This window comes from Sus scrofa, chromosome 3 (assembly GCF_054392235.1).
Source record: "Sus scrofa isolate SSC_HxYL_T2T_F1_AM1 chromosome 3, Sscrofa_HxYL_maternal_Yorkshire_Landrace_v2.0, whole genome shotgun sequence".
NCBI classification, from domain to species: domain Eukaryota; kingdom Metazoa; phylum Chordata; class Mammalia; order Artiodactyla; family Suidae; genus Sus; species Sus scrofa.
The window spans coordinates 102,047,893-102,064,599 of NC_139385.1; the positions used below are offsets into that span (position 1 = coordinate 102,047,893).

General features: G+C 34.0%; 1 protein-coding gene and 1 long non-coding RNA gene across 51 annotated transcripts in view; one reads left to right on the plus strand and one right to left on the minus strand.

The window, feature by feature from the left end:
- The window catches only part of NRXN1 (neurexin 1), a 1,114,648-nt gene that overhangs the window by 60,877 nt on the left and 1,037,064 nt on the right, over positions 1-16,707 (plus strand). The gene's annotated exons all lie outside the window — the stretch shown is intronic.
- Positions 589-16,150, minus strand: LOC146404811 (uncharacterized). Its single transcript, XR_014841974.1, has 2 exons — positions 16,015-16,150; positions 589-4,538 (listed from the first exon to the last, which is right to left on the minus strand). It is a non-coding gene; the product is annotated as an uncharacterized LOC146404811 (long non-coding RNA).

Consider the following 16,707-nt stretch of genomic DNA (forward strand, 5'->3'; position numbering starts at 1 on the left):
GCCCCTTTAATAGCAATACTAGGAGCAGAAGAAGGCATCTCCATTGCAGCCCTTTACACTGGCTTATCATTTAGCACTTAGTTTAGGGTAAATAATTTCTTTGAAATCATGACAGCTCTATATAAACACATTTCCTTTTCTGCATTTTGAACTCTTCATGATTAGTGGACTTCTTTTAGTTTTCCAGAACATTATCAGCAAAAATGTTCCTTTAAAAAACTTGGGTAGCACCAAATTTTTAAGTAAGAAATATTGAGAATTTTCCCATACCGTGTGGGGAATGGATTCAATTTAAGCAGCTAAAAGTAATTGTATTCAGATGAGATGATAAATTTAACTAGATTTTCTCCAAAAGAAAATGTTAGAGGAAGCACATAAACCCTTGAAATCATTTTGAGTGTGTTTGTGTTAGACAAATATATTTGTTAAATATTAGGAATCTATATAAACCCACATTGTCTTTGAATTCTCCATTTGATGATCAAAAATTTAAGTTATGTATCCAAATTAGCAATAACAAAAGATCAGAACCTAATGTGAGATTAAAATGGAGGAGAAATTGTGAAAATAGATATTGAAAGAAACTGATTTATTTAAAACAATTTTTATTATTTAAAGCAATAAATTGGAAGGTGACATCATAATAGTTGTTTTATTTGTTGACAGCTTGATCTGAATTAATGCCAAGCATTTCAAAAGATGATTTACCAAAGCAAAACATTTAGTTTGAATATATCCAGCAGAGCAGTAACTAATACAGTTATGTGATTTCGGAGGAGATGTTATCCTGTTAAATCAAAATATAGTAGTATTCATTTTTAAAACAATAGAAGGAAGTTTGATTTATTAATGCATAGCAGTTACAGTACATTTTTCAAGGAAATTGAAGTAGATTTTCTCCATCCATTAATTTCTGTTACCACCCATTCATTTCTACCCACTGGCAGCCAGTCTACTCAGGCAGCATTTGCCTCACATTTTCTATTCACTGATGTTCAGCAAATCCCACTCTCAATCTTATCAAATGACAGGCACTAAATTTCTGGTAATCACATTAAAATAGAGTTTCTAATTGGGAAGAAGTAACATAATAGGTAGCCCAGAATGCTTTCCTAATGTAATGCCCATTAAGGAATCTACATGTGGAAGAGTTGAAGATTGTGCTCTTTTCCAGAGAAGATGTAACCTTTTCCTCATCATGCCTAATAAATGCCCAGGGGAACAAAATAATAAGGCCCTCCATTATTGTCGGGGGAAAACTAAAGTAGCGGGCTAGACCTACAGGCTACAGGAATGCTGTTAATTGTAGATGTTATTAGTTTTTTTAATTTTTTTAAAATCTCTACTGGGATTGGGAGAAAAGACGAGGTGGCGCCATGTAGAGGATTTAATTGGCTTATAGGCAGCTCTGTTAAGAATTGCCAGCAGCTGACATTTCATAACAGCAAAGAGTCATGTATACATGTTATTCTCTCCCATATGAATAAGATGCATAAGTGCTTTAGAGATTCATGAATTAGAAATGCGGTCTTAATTTTAAAAAAAATATTGGCTTGGAAGTTTTCAGAATAACTGGGCTAATTCAAGATAATTTTAAAATACTGTTTTTTTTACTAAGTTCATGGTTATTAGGGAAAAGAATGTACTACAAAAACTGATGATGTCATATCATATCTCTTGTATTTTGTGGAAGTTACAACTTTAAAGAATTGAACATCATAATTCTATGGGAAAGATGACAGCATGATATGGAGAAGTGATGGTAGGACTTTTATTGGCCTCATGTGAAAGGTTCCATATAAATATGTAAAACTAAAAGTTTGTTTGTTTAAAAAGCCTAAAACTAGCATAAATAGAGGTCCATTTTAACTAGAAAATTGCATTCTTACATAAAATTTAAGGTTTCCCTTTAGATGTACAGTATTTTCTTTTCTTTGGTTATGTTAGTGCAATTGTTCATGCATAAAATTTATTAGGATTTGCTAATTTCTTGGCAGCATTGAAAACTATGAGTTTTAATCTCATCAAAGTTCTGAAATGGCATCAACAAAATCCACAAAAGATTTTATTTTCTGTTACTGGGCTTTCTTATTTTTATTTATTTTATTATTATTATTTTTTTAAAAAAGTTATTTCCCCAATACAATTTTTTTTCTATTGTACAGCATGGTGACCCAGTTACACATACATGTACACCTTCTATTTTCACACATTATCATGCTCCATCATAAGTAACTAGACATAGTTCCCAGTGCTACACAGCAGGATCTCATTGCTAATCCTTCCAAAGGCAATAGTTTGCATCTATTAACCCCAAGCTTCCCAACCACCCCACTCCCTCATCCTCCCCCTTGGCCACCACAAGTCTATTCTATAAATCCTTGATTTTCTTTTTGGTGGAAAGGTTCATTTGTGCCTTATGTTAGATTCCAGATATAAGTGATATCATATGGTATTTGTCTTTCTCTTTCTGACTTATTTCACTCAGTATGAGAGTCTCTAGTTCCATCCATGTTGCTGCAAATGGTATTATTTGATTTTTTATGGCTGAGTAGTATTCCATTGTGTATATATACCACATCTTCCTAATACAATCATCTGCCCATGGACATTTGGGTTGTTTCTATGTCTTGGCTATTGTGAATAATGGTGCAATGAACATGCGGATGCATGTTTCTCTTTTAAGGAAAGTTTTGTCTGGATATATGCCCAAGAATGGGATTGCTGGGTCATATGGTAGTTCTACGTATAGATTTCTAAGGTATCTCCATACTGTTCTCCATAGTGGCTGTACCAGTTTACATTCCCACCAACAGTGCAGGAAGGTTCCCTTTTCTCCACACCTCCTCTAGCATTTGCTATTTGTGGACTTATTAATGATGGCCATTCTGACTGGTGTGAGGTGGTATCTTGTGGTTATTTTGATTTGCATTTCTCTAATAATCAGTGATGTTGAAAATTTCTTCATGTGCTTGTTGGCCATCTGTACATCTTCCTTGGAGAAATGTCTATTCAGGTCTTTTGCCCATTTTTCCATTGGGTTGTTGGCCTTTTTGAGGTTGAATTGTATAAGTTGGTTGTATAAGTTGGTTGTATATTTTAGAGATTAAGCCCTTGTCAGTTGCATCATTTGAAACTATTTTCTCCCCATTCTGAAAGTTGTCTTTTTGTTTTCTTTTTGGTTTCCTTTGCTGTGCAAAAGCTTGTCAGTTTGATTAGGTCCCATTGGTTTATTTTTGCTCTTATTTCTGTTGCTTTGGGAGAATTACCTGAGAAAATACTCATAAAGTTGAAGTCAGAGAATGTTTTGCCTATGTTCTCTTCCAGGAGTTTGACAGTGTCTTGTCTTATATTTAAGTCTTTCAGCCATTTTGAGTTTATTTTCGTGCATGGTGTGAGGGTATGTTCATTGATTTACATGCAATTGTCCAGGTTTCATTGATTACATGCAACTGTCCAGGTTGTCCAGCACAACTTGCTGAAAAGACTTTTTCCTCTTTTACATTCTTGCCTCCTTTGTCAAAGATTAACTGACAATAGGTGTCTGGGTTTATTTCTGGGTTCTCTATTCTGTTCAGTTGATCTGTACGTCTGTTTTGGTACCAACCACACTGTCTTGATGACTGTGGCTTTGTAATATTGCCTGAAGTCTGGGAGAGTTATGCCTCCTACTTGGTTTTTTTTTCTTTACAATTGCTTTGAAAATTCTAGGTCTTTTGTGGTTCCATATAAATTTTTGGATGGTTTGTTTTGGTTCTGTGAAAAATGTCATGAGTAGTTTGATAGGGATTGCATTGAATCTGTAGATTGCTTTGTGTAGTATAGCCATTTTTACAATATGAATTTTTCCAACCCATAAGCATGGAATATATTTCCATTTCTTTACATCTTCTTTAATTTCCTTGATTAATGTTCTATAGGTCTCGGCATATAATTCCTTTACCTCCTTGTTCAGGTGTATTCTCAGGTATTTGATTTTTGGGGGTGCAATTTTAAAAGGTATTGTATTTTTGTATTCCCTTTTTAATATTTCATCATCAGTATACAGAAGTGCAACTGATTTCTGAATGTTAATATTATATCCTGCTATTTTGCTGAATTTGTTGATTAGTTCAAGTAGTTTTTGGGTTGAGTCCTTAGGGTTTTCTATATATAGTATCATATCATCTGCATACAGTGACAGTTTTAGCTCTTCTCTTCCTATTTGGATGCCTTTTATTTCTTTTGTTTGTCTGATTACTGTGGCTATGACTTCCAGTACTATGTTGAATAATAGTGGTGAGAGTAGGCATCCTTGTTTTGTTCCAGATTTTAGTGGGAAGGCTTTTACTTTTCTCCATTGAGTATTATATTTGCTGTGGGTTTGCTATAAATGGCTTTAATTGTGTTAAAGTATGTTTCCTCTATACTCACTTGGTAAGAGTTTTGATCATGAATGGATGTTAGACTTTGTAAAAATGCTTTTTCTGCATCTATTGAGATGATCGTGTGGTTTTTGACTTTTGTCCCCCAAAATATTTTGTAAGATCTTTAAAATCCTAGAGAAAGCAAAATTTAAAAACATTCAGGAAAAAAATAATGTGGGGCATTAATCATTCTAAGTCATTTTTGAAATATTTAAGTTTTAATACTATAAGACAATTAAAAACATCAGTTTGAGGAGTTCCCGTCGTGGTGCAGTGGTTAACGAATCTGAGTAGGAACCATGAGGTTGCGGGTTCAGTCCCTGCCCTTGCTCATTGGGTTAACGATCTGGCGTTGCCGTGAGCTGTGGTGTAGGTTGCAGACACGGCTCGGATCCCGCGTTGCTGTGGCTCTGGTGTAGGCTGGTGGCTACAGCTCCGATTCGACCCCTAGCCTGGGAACCTCCATATGCCGCGGGAGTGGCCCAAGAAATAGCAAAAAGACAAAAAAAAAAAAAAAAATCAGTTTGAAATTTGTCATTATTAAAAAAAACGTAATTGTCTATTATGCAAAGAGCACTCAAAGAATTTTGTGAGCCAAGTTTTAAAGTAGAGACCTATACAAATGATCAGGAAACATGATAATCTCTCTTTTATGACAATGCATTATTTTTCTAAGTATTAACATAACTAATATTTCCATTCTTATAGACCCAAGAACTATAAAGTCTTTACTGAAATAAAGCATGAAACATATACATCAGCACACATACACATATAAAGCACACACACATATACACACAAATATGTATGTGCATCTATGTATGTGTGTATGTAATAAATTATGGTGCTATATTAAGATGCTTCTTAATTTTTTGAGAGAATAGAATGGACAGGAAAGGCACATAGTTCTCTCCTTTTACTGACTTTATGATAGATTATCTCACTTATTGAATGAGAAGTAAATCTGCTTTAAAATTAAAATTTAAACTGGGAATTATGTTCATTATTTCTTTATTATCTTTAAATACTGTTACTTGGTCTTAACACAGATTCCAGAATATGTTACATATTTTCTATCTTTAATGGTCTTAGGAAACAAATATTAAGCTCTCATAGAAGCATCGATAGGACTGTCCTCTTAAGTGACTTGGAAGTTGGAATCTGTCCAGATTTAACACCTGATTACATAATAATATTTTAATGTGAAAACGTACCTCTAAGTTAAAAAAAAATCCACCCAAAATAAAGTGTTTATGAATAAATACCACATAAAAATTTTACTGGGGAAAAAACTATTAAAAATAATAATAACAAAAAATAAAAAAATAATCTCTAAAGAAAATTGGATCCAAATGGAAAGTTTTCAGTTAAATGAGTGATACCTGACTGGCTTTTAAAGAAAAATTCACGGTGCCTTCTCTTAAAAAATGCAAAATCCCTTTGGAGACAAAGTGACTGGTTACAATTATTAATGTATTTTGATATTTGTACATCAGATTTTATTTTTTAAAACCATACATTTGAGGCAAAGGAAAAATCTATATCTATTAACTAAAAAGCCAAACTGTCTTTTTGTGTTCTCCATTTTAAAGGAGAGAATGGACAGAATGCAGATTCTCTATGCTACAGTATACTAACAAAATCACTGGGAAATATATATTGATTTAGTGGTCACCTGGTACATATAGATCCATTTTAAAGGTGGTTACAAGTTTCTCATTGCTTAAAATAAAATACTCCTTGACTCAGTCTAAAATGGGACTTTAAATGACAAAATTTGAGATGATTAATAACATAAAGATTTGCATGCTCTGAACTTTTTACTTACTGACTGGACAATTTCAAATATATCATTAGTTCTGATGACAAGGATTTTGTGATGATTCTTGATTAAATCCCGTAATAGGATCTTAATATCTTAATTCCCCATTCTTTCTGCATAGTGGACAGAAAGTGAAATTCTGAATAGAGTATTGCTCTATTTTTTTTTAATCAGGAGAAAGGCACTAGCATGTGTTTGGGCTCAGGTTAAATTGGAGTGGTTCCAGATACCATAACTCGTTAAACAAATATTTATTGTCGACTACTTGCAAGGCATTGTGCATGGTGAATAGAAAGAACCCCTTACTTTCAAAGCTATTCAGTAAATAGAAGAAAGCCATTTATTCAAACATAAACTTTCCTTGGGAAGACTTCTTTAATAAACTAGAGCTGTCTGGTTAAAATTAAGACCCCTATTAGTCTGTCTGCTCCATTGTATAATTTGTGGGGAAAAAAAATCACCCTCTCTTGCTTTTTAATTTTATTTTTTTATTTTTTGCTTTTTAGGATTGCCCCCGCAGCATATGAGGTTTCCCAGGCTAGGGGTCAAATTGGAGCTGTAGCCTCTGCCTACACCACAGCCACAGCAACATCAAATCCGAGCCACCTCTGCAACCTTCACCTCAGCTCATGGCAATGCCCGATCCTTAACCCCTGAGCGAGGCCAGGGATCGAAGTTGCATCTTCATGGATGCTAGTCAGATTTGCTTCTGCTGAGCCATGATGGCAACTCCATCTCTCTTGCTTTTTTAAGCATTCATGTGAGTGCCTATATGTTCCCCATTTACTCAGACTGGAAGCATCTCCATTAAAATGATTGTTGAAGGATTTCCTGTGTCACAAGTTTGTAAGAACATAGTTCAACCCTCTGTACTTGTAAAACAAATTAACCAATTGGGGAAAATTATAAATAAATAGGAAAGATAGTAAGGAGAGGTACTTTGTATAATAAAGATGCATTAGAGGAATAATAGTGTATTTTTCCATTTCACTACTGTAAGATGCTTTCAGCAGATAAAAGGAAGGAAGCAAGAAAGAGAAGGAAGGGGAAAGAGAAAGTAAAGGAAGAAAAAAGGAAAGAAAGATAAGGAAGAAGGCAGTCATATTAGGCAGGAGGGAAGCAAAGAAGGAAGATACAAAGGAAAGAATATAGTTGTTCTCCTCCAAATAGGCCAGGTCCGATCCATTCATTTTAGAACCGTCTTAAAGGACAACAATATATCAGCAGATGTTGTGGTGAAGTAAAAATTGACAGATTAATGAGGCAATTTCTAGTCAGATGTAAGTGTAACAAAATAGTTCTGCCCTCGAAACATATGCTATAGTCGGTTTTGTATACAATCAAAGCTATACTCATATGCCCTTCCTGTGAAGGTAATAGAAGTTCTTTTCCCTGGGGGAAAAATCTGTTATTAAATAATTATTCATAAAATCTTAGACATTCTGTAATTCTAGATAACAGGATTAAGCCATCTTTGTACATTGATAATCTTGGCTATGTTTTGCCTACCTCTCATGCCTTCTTCTGTAGGGCTGAGTATGCAAAACATATTTAATACTTACTGGTTGACTGATAATGAACAAAACCTTAGGAATGTTTCACCTGTGGTTTGGAAAATTGTGATTATTTGGAAGCAAAAGCTTAAGATATTAACTGGTATACTTGATTTCTCAATGATCCTTAAAATGTTTTTTATGATCAACATTCATGAAAACGTGAAAAAACTAAAGACAACATATACAGCTAAAATACAATTTCTGAGGCAACACTAATGATTAAGTCACTACTGATAGAAAAAGCAGATATAATGCATTAAGAAAATTATGAAGCTTGTAGTGTGGATTCCAGGGCCTTGAACACAGTTACTTTGGGAAATAAAAATAGACATGCTTTCTTGGTTTTGTGGCTGTAGAGAAGGCTTACAAACTTAGAAGCTGTGATGTGTGGAGATTTAAATTTAAATTTCCATGCACATGCTAAGAGAAGACTCTTCATCATTGGAGTGCTCTGCTGTTTGAAAGTACTTGAACAGAGCTTGCCTAGCAACTGCTAAGAAAGAAACAGGGACCTCAGGGGAGACTCAGAAAGATAATCACAATTTTAATTGGAAAGCAGGTATGAAAAACAGTGATAGATGGAATCATAAGCTGAAGGGAGATGGGCCTTTTGTTAATATTAATGCCAGGAACATGGTAATTATGGAATAGAACAGAGATGTAGGATACATTTATATGCCATTTCTTACGTTATATAAGTTTAAGGAACTCTCAGTGTAAATGAAGATGACAGTATTTTGTTAACTTGGAAAATAGTTGTTGGTATTTTCAGAATCACTTCATATGTTAAAAAGATACTTTAAGGGCAAATGCCAGCTTGTTCTCCAAATGCTTTAGATTTCTTACATTGCCTTTTGGTTTTTTATTTAATTTCTATTTTTTTTTAACCTCAAGCCTACTCCACAAATTGTCTTCAGCTTATAATTAATAACTAATAGAAAATTTTGTAGATTCTCAAATGTAACAGATGGTATATAAAAGAATAAACCCTGTTTCATGGAAGATATATTTGTCTGTACATATATACAATGATCTTTTTCATCCTAGGAAAAGAATTAGTAAATTCTCCCTTTATTGACCCTGATTCAATACTGCAAATGTGGCATTTATCCTCAAGAAGACACCAATCTCAGTGCCTGAATCATTGGCCAAAATGTGTAGTCTGATTGAATATATTATGTAGATTTTCTCTGAATGGTATAGCTAAATCCAAATTGATCATATTATATCATTTTTAATTTCTCTTTCTACAGCTTATATATTCCCTGTAGCTATATATATATCTTTGTAACCAAAAACTATATGAATTCGATCAATAGCTATACCTCTGAGCAGTATAGAAGAGTTATTTAAAACAAGTGATGAGTCTATCTTATGTATAACTTTTTTGGTAGTAATTTTTAATGTTTATTCTTTAAAGTGTCCAGGAAGCAGAAACAACATTGCCTGAGACTTTGTTACAAATAATACACACTCTTAAGAACCTACATTTTAAACAAAATATCGCAGTAATTTGTATGTATGTTAGTTTTAGAAGCTATGAACTAGATGACTAGCCAGAATCAAGAGTAAACATTTAAAAATTAAAAAAAAATGAAATTAAAAATGAAAGCAATTTTGAGGAATGAATACGAGGGAGGGAAAGACATAGATAAACACACTAAGACTATACCAGGCTTTAGGGTTAGAAGGGAGATGGGCCTTGGGAAACTTTGGGAAGGAAAGGTGGAATTTGACACAAAACTTGAACTCATAAATGTTCTTAAATGCGTGGATGGGCTAAGGGAAGGGTTATGTGGGAAGGCTGCTTGTGGCAGGATTGTTGTTAATTCTGCTGTTCTAAATAACAAACACAGATTGGAATTATGAAGACACTGAAATGGATGAACATACCATCCAAAGAAAGTGATTTTTGTATAGAAATGCAAAGTAACTATGACAGTGCATTTGCTTATGAATTAGTATCCACAGAAAGACTATTAGTAACTAGGAACTTATGCCTAATCATAACAAGTTTTTGTATATGTTGGTTTGTCTCCAACATATAATGCAGGAAGAAACTCTCCACGATGTTGCCTGCAGCCAAAGAGCTGAGCCAAGATGCTCTCCAGGAATGGAAGGAAGCTTGACACATTATGCGCTAAAGAAACGGTGGTGGACAAAATTATTTTAAGATTTAAGTAAAATGGTATATATAAATCAGTTGACATAGATTAAATGTAAAGCCTATGATAATTATCATTATTCATTGAAAATCTTACGTAGCACAGGCCATTAGGTATTTTTGAAATACACTGGCAAACAGTAACAGTTGAAAATTTCCCAAAATTATTATTTATAGTTTTCTAGGGTTTCTTTTATCAAAAGAAACAGTCTTTTAAAAGGAACATACAATATCATTGCTACTAGTCAGAAAAGTATTTATTCTAATTTGGGGTAATGCAATGATAATGAACCTACTTAGGTTTTGGAAACTTATTCAGAGCTTCTTATCCTAACTGAGGAATTAAGACTATGGTTCCTGTAATGACATCCTGCAAGGAAGGATGGTATCGTGAAAAAAATGAGGGGCCAAATTTCAAATATTATGTTTGATTTATTATGTTATTATAAAAAGGAAGAGAGTAAATGCATATAGTAAACAAAAAAACCTTGTAATATCCCAATGGGATTCTTTTGTATCATTTTAAAAAACAACTGTATCTTTTTAAATCATTTTCCTTGGAATCCCCATTGTGATTCAGTGGGTTAAGAACCTGACATAGTCTCCCTGAGGATGTGGGTTCAATCCACGGCCTCGCTCAGAGGTTTAAGAATCCGGTATTGCTACAAACTGTGGCGTAAGTCACAGATGTGGCTCAGATCTTGTATGGCTGTGTCTGTGGCTGTTGCGTAGGCTGATGGCTGCAGCTCTGATTTGACCTCTAGCCTGGAAACTTCCTTATGCTGCAGGTGCAGCCATAAAAAGAAAAACAAAAACAAAAAACCCCACAAAAAACTTCTGCCTTTACAAAATCACGGTGATATGCTGTCACCTAATCACATTTCTGCTCTATTCTAACCTTATGGAATGTTGGGAAGGTGTCAAGAGAGGAACAGCAGAGAAAAGGGAAATTTATTTGAGATCAAACACTTTGAAACCACTACATACTGTTTCTGTCCTAAGAATTCGTAGGTAACATACTCAATAATTCATATTTCTTCACATGTCATTTCTGTCATGGAGTCTAGAAGAAACTTGGAATCTGGAACTAAATGTTGATCTTTAGTGGATAACTCTTTCAAGATTCAGTTCTCTTTTTTATAAAAGGGCCATTATACTATACACCAAGCTACTCCACAGGTCTACTGAGAGAAGCAAATGTAACAGATATGAATCGATAATTATAGTTCTGTCAGTGGACATATAATTTCTAAAGGTCACATCTCTGTATTAGCATATTTGTAAATAGCAGTCAAAAGATGCATGCTCATTGTCCAAAATACAAAATTTTTACAAAAACTTATTTTAGTGATTTACTCCTCACCTGAGAATGATAATGTTACAGCAAATTTAGTAATTAAAGAGACATGTTCATACTATTTTATTTTTGTATCATATTTTGACTTCTAAGGTACAGGTTAATTTGTGTGAACTCAGTAGATAATGGTAATGTTCTTGAAAATATATGCTTGAGGCTTTGGTTTGTCTTTGCTCTTGTTGTTTTTGCTGTTTTGGTTAAACATGTAAATCTAGCCTGGTAGCATACTGGAAATTACATTTGCAAGAAATAGAATCCATTTTGTATTCTTAAAATATGTTTAAGCATAGATTATTTCATTTGGGGAAGTAATCTTTACAAAGTTATTTACAAATATGTGTTCTGGTAATTTCCAAATATATTTGGTCGTATATTTAAATGCATAATTGTGTCAGAATGTGGCAGTTGCACATACTAAAAGCTAATTCACTCTCAGAAAGTCTTGTTTATACAACTGTGTGTGGACTACAGGGACAACAAATGAATAAGAAGGAATCCTGTCTTGTTCTGAATCAGCACGAAGTGTTTTGGAAATAAGTTTCTACAATACTTCTTATTATAAACATGATATACCATATCTTTAAAAAAACTACTTCATTATTTTTTCTATTGTATTTTTCTGTTTATTTTTATAGGTTAAACACATATATTGATTTTCCCTATTAAATAAACTGTTGTAAATCAAATTCCTTGAGAATTCTCAAACTGCAATCTGAAGCCATCGTAACTATGTAGTCTGTTCTGTTCAATCTATTCATTTGAACGATTACATGGTTTATGCATATTTGTGAGCAACCTGTGAGCCTATTTCTTTTTGGAATGAGCCAGTGTGGATCACGTTAGGGCAGGACTCTTAATTCCTTGATTTGCATTTAACATCATAATTTCCCTTATAGAAATAAAACAGTGCATTTCCCCCACTTACAGCAGAGTGAAAAGGAGAAAAAAAGCTGAATTTCTGAGACTGAGATGTAATATTCCAAATATAATCATCAAAACAATCACTCCTTTGTCAGTTTGAGACTAAATTACATTAGAGCCTGATTTTTTAAACCCTTGATACAAAAAAGAGAAACCAAGTAAATCTGTGTAACTCTGTGTGAGGGTAAATAGGATACCTTTTTAGAAACTCTCTTGCATATACATATAGAAGAGCCCTAACCACTAATAACAGACCCAGATTCAAAGTATAAATATCTAACTTCTCTCTCCTGCACCAGGAGTTCTCAAGTTCATGTCTCAGAAACTCCAGATTAATCCTGAAATGAGAAAAGTCTAGAAATTCAGAGATTTGCCTGGTCCTTCAACGGACAAATATATATTCCCTCCACTCCACATTTTGATATTTATGTCCTTGTGTGCACTTACTTGTCTAGTTTGGGGTTCTTTCCACTACTTATTTTCTATAATTCTTCTTTTTTTAAGGGGAGATTGTCTTTTTTTTTTTTTTCAAAATAAGACTGCAATTTCATATTTTTTAAATGCTGAGTACATTCTCATTTTATTTATCCTGAGAAGAGATAACTACTTCAGAAAAGTCTGCTTGCCAGTTAGAGGAGGAGAGGAAAAAAGGAGGGAGGGAGGAAGAAAGGGAGAGAAGGAGGAAGGGACCTAAGGAAAAGAATGCTTAAGTCCCTTTAAGAGCTTCTGAATTCATCTCGGATGAAAAATTAGCATATTCTTGAACGCAGATCTGATGTTCTCTTTCAGTCTAATCTTTTTATGGAAACAAATGCCTGAAGCTTATTGTTTATTTTCTCAACTGTAAGATAAGGGGGATAATGTTGATTGTATCTACTTAGTATTTTTCAATGTGAGTCACTTTCTGAGAGAAATGATAAATTTTCTAATATTCTTAATTCTAAAATCTACCACAAAGGACATTTGTTACAACTTAAGAAAAAGCATACTGAGCCCCCCCTCCCAAATGGGGGGAACAAGGGAGGAGTCAAGGAAGTAGCTGTTTTGGGGTTATATGTTTTTAGTTTTTCCTTGTTTTTATCTTATGCTTTCAAAATTGGAGCATTTTCATGTGTAAGAAAATAGTTATCGAAGTCCAGGGACCACAGGTAATTTAAAAAAAATTCCCATGTAACTAGCTGTGTGATTTGGGCAAGTCATTTAATTTCTCTGGGCTTCAAGTTTTCATTTGTTAAAATAAGATATTAGCATGAGCTGTAAGGCAGTGTTACTTTCATTTTTAAATACTATGCTTTTTGAAAATAATCATGATGACTGTGATGAAACAGTGATATGTGTATGTGTGTGCACACATGTGGCTTTTAAAATTGAGATATAATTCATACACCATAAAATTCACTTGTAAAGTGAACAGTTCAGTGGGTATTAGCATATTATCAAGACGGTACAACCGTCACTACTATACAAACCATTTTTGAGTATTTTCATCACTCAAAAAGCAGCCTTATACCCATTAGCAGTCACTCTATTCCCTGCCTCCCCACCCCCTCATAACCATTATGTAATCTAATTTACTTTCTAACTGTATAGATTTGCCTATTCAGGATGTTTAATATAATGAAATCATATGATATGTGGCCTTTTGTCTGACTTTGTTCACTTAACATAAAGTCGTAATGTCGTAGCATCTATTAGTGTTTTATTCTTTGTTGTTGTTGTTGTTGTTGTTGTTGTCTTTTTGCCATTTCTTGGGCCGCTCCCGCGGCATATGGAGGTTCCCAGGCTAGGGGTCGAATCGAAGCTGTAGCCACCGGCCTACGCCAGAGCCACAGCAACGTAGGATCAGAGCCACATCTGCGACCTACACCACAGCTCACGGCAATGCCGGGTCCTTAACCCACTGAGCAAGGCCAGGCACCGAACCCGCAACCTCATCATTCCTAGTCGGATTCGTTAACCACTGTGCCACGACGGGAATTCCAGTGTTTTATTCTTATTTGCAGTTGAATAATATTTGGCTATGTGAATATACCACATTTTAACTATTTATCACTTGATGGATATTTGAGTTGTTTCCACATTTTGGCTGTTATGAATAAAGCTGCTGTAAACATTCATGAAACGTTTTCTTATGTAAACATATATTTTCATTTATCTTGAGTGTATACCTAAGGATGGAATTGCTTATCATATGGTTAACTCTATATTTAATGTTTTGAGAACATGCCAGACTGTTTTCCAAAGCAACTGCACAATTTACAATCTGATCAGCAATTTATGAGGGCTCCAATTTCTCCAAATCCTCACCAATATTTGTTATTGTCTGTCTTTTTTAGTATATTGATATCAAAGCTAGACAAAGTAATATAAATAAAACTATAGACCATTCATTTCTTATAAATATAAATGCAAAAATTCTAAACAAAATTTTGACAAATATAGGTCAGCAATATGTAAAAATGATACTACATCACAATTAACTAAGATTTAGAAGGTAATGTTGATTTAATGTTTGGAAATAATTCACTGCAAATAATCGCATTAGTAAACTAAAATGGAAAAAAAAAAACATGAAACCAGGTGATCATCTTAATAAATATCAGAGAAAGCAGTTGAGAAAATATAACATTCATTCCTGATTTAAGCAAACAACCAGGCCAAAAAAAAAAAAAAACTCATGAGAAATTAGGAATAGAAACTCCATCAATACATATATGTATTATATGTATTAAAGATCATTAATACATATAATACATACATCACCTCACATATTTACGGGATTTCCTTGTATGTATGAGATTGCTTAAGAGCTAGTTTTTTCAGCAAATTTCAGTAATATAATATAGTATTGTTATTATCAACTGTAGTCATCATACTATACATTAGACCATCAAACCTTATTCAACTTATAGCTGAACATTTATACTCTTTAATCTGTATGTCCATTTATCCTCCACCCCCTGTCCAGCCCTTGGCAACCACAACTTTACGCTGCATTTCTATGAATTTGGCTGGTATTTATTTATTTATTGATCTACCTCTGGCATGTGAAAGTTCCCAGGCCAGGCATCAAACCTGCATCACAACAGTGACCCAAGCCACTGCAGAGACAGGATCAGATCCTTAACCCACTGTACCACAAGGGAACTTCTAAGTTGAGTGTTATTTAGATTCCACTTATAAATGATACCATATAGTATTTCTCTTTCTCTGCCTGGTTTATTTCACTTAACATAATGGCCTCTAGGTTCATTCATCCATGTTGTGTTCAATGGCAAGATTTTCTTTTAAGGTTGGATAATATGTCATACATGTATCGCATTTTCTTTAAGTAATGTCCACTCTTCACACTTTTGTTCAGCATTGTTCTGGGCTGTTCTATCCAGGACAGTTAGGTAAGAAAAAGAGATAAATAACATCCAAATTATCAAGGAAGGAATAAAATTATCTGTTTTTACAGATTGTATTATGTTGTATATAGAAAATCAAAAGGAAACTACACACATAGACACACAGATACACAAACTGTTAGAGCTAATGAGTTCAGCAAGGTTGAGTTCAGGAAGATACAGGATCAATGTATGAAAATCAGTTGTCTTTCTATAGAACAGCAAGAAATACTCTGAAAATGAACTTCAAAAGCAAGTCCACTCCAGTAGCATCTGCTAGTGATAGATTTTTTAAGGACATGTTTCTGGCAGAAAGCATACAGAAAGAATGCAAGCCATCAATTTCGAAATAGAACTTAAGTTAATTTTTGAGAGCTGGAATGAAGGCCTAGATCTTACCTGACAAAAGCCGCTGTTGTTTGAGTGTCCCTTGTGCTTCCACTTATATCTAACACAGTGCTGAATACACAGTAAACGTGTTATTGTTGAACTGCAAAGCATGGATGTTACTTTGCAGCTGTCCTCTCTGTTGAACATGGGAGCCTCCTGTTCTCTTGACCATATTTCCTGATTGGTATATTTCCAGCTATTTCAGGAAAACAGTCCAATTTCCAGGACAGCCTTTAGGGGAAGAAAAATCTTCCCAGAAAATAAAGGATCCCGATCTCTAGAGGTTTTTTTTAAAGAAATGTTGCAAGTTGCCTCTGAAGTAGGAAGAGAGGAATGGAAGGGTTCCACTCCAAAAACAAACCTTTGGATGTGCTTCTTTCTTCTTCATTTCTAAAAAGTTTTCTGCTGTTTCCAGTGGATATTATAACTCAATTGTAAACCACCAAGACTTCAGGGCCAGAATAGTTTTTTTTTTTTTTTTTAACCAATTGTTTTAAATGTCATGTAAAATTTGGTTTTATTTAACATGGGGAAAGAATCATAAAAAATGGCTCACAAAAAGGCTCAATACTGATGTTACGTTGAAGTCACTTTTCTCTCCTATGTTAAAAAAAAAATTAAAAATCCTTTAGTCTTTTGTATTTAAAATTTTGTCCTAAATTAGTTGACCAATGTTGTGCCTACAATAAAGCAACAGTAGAA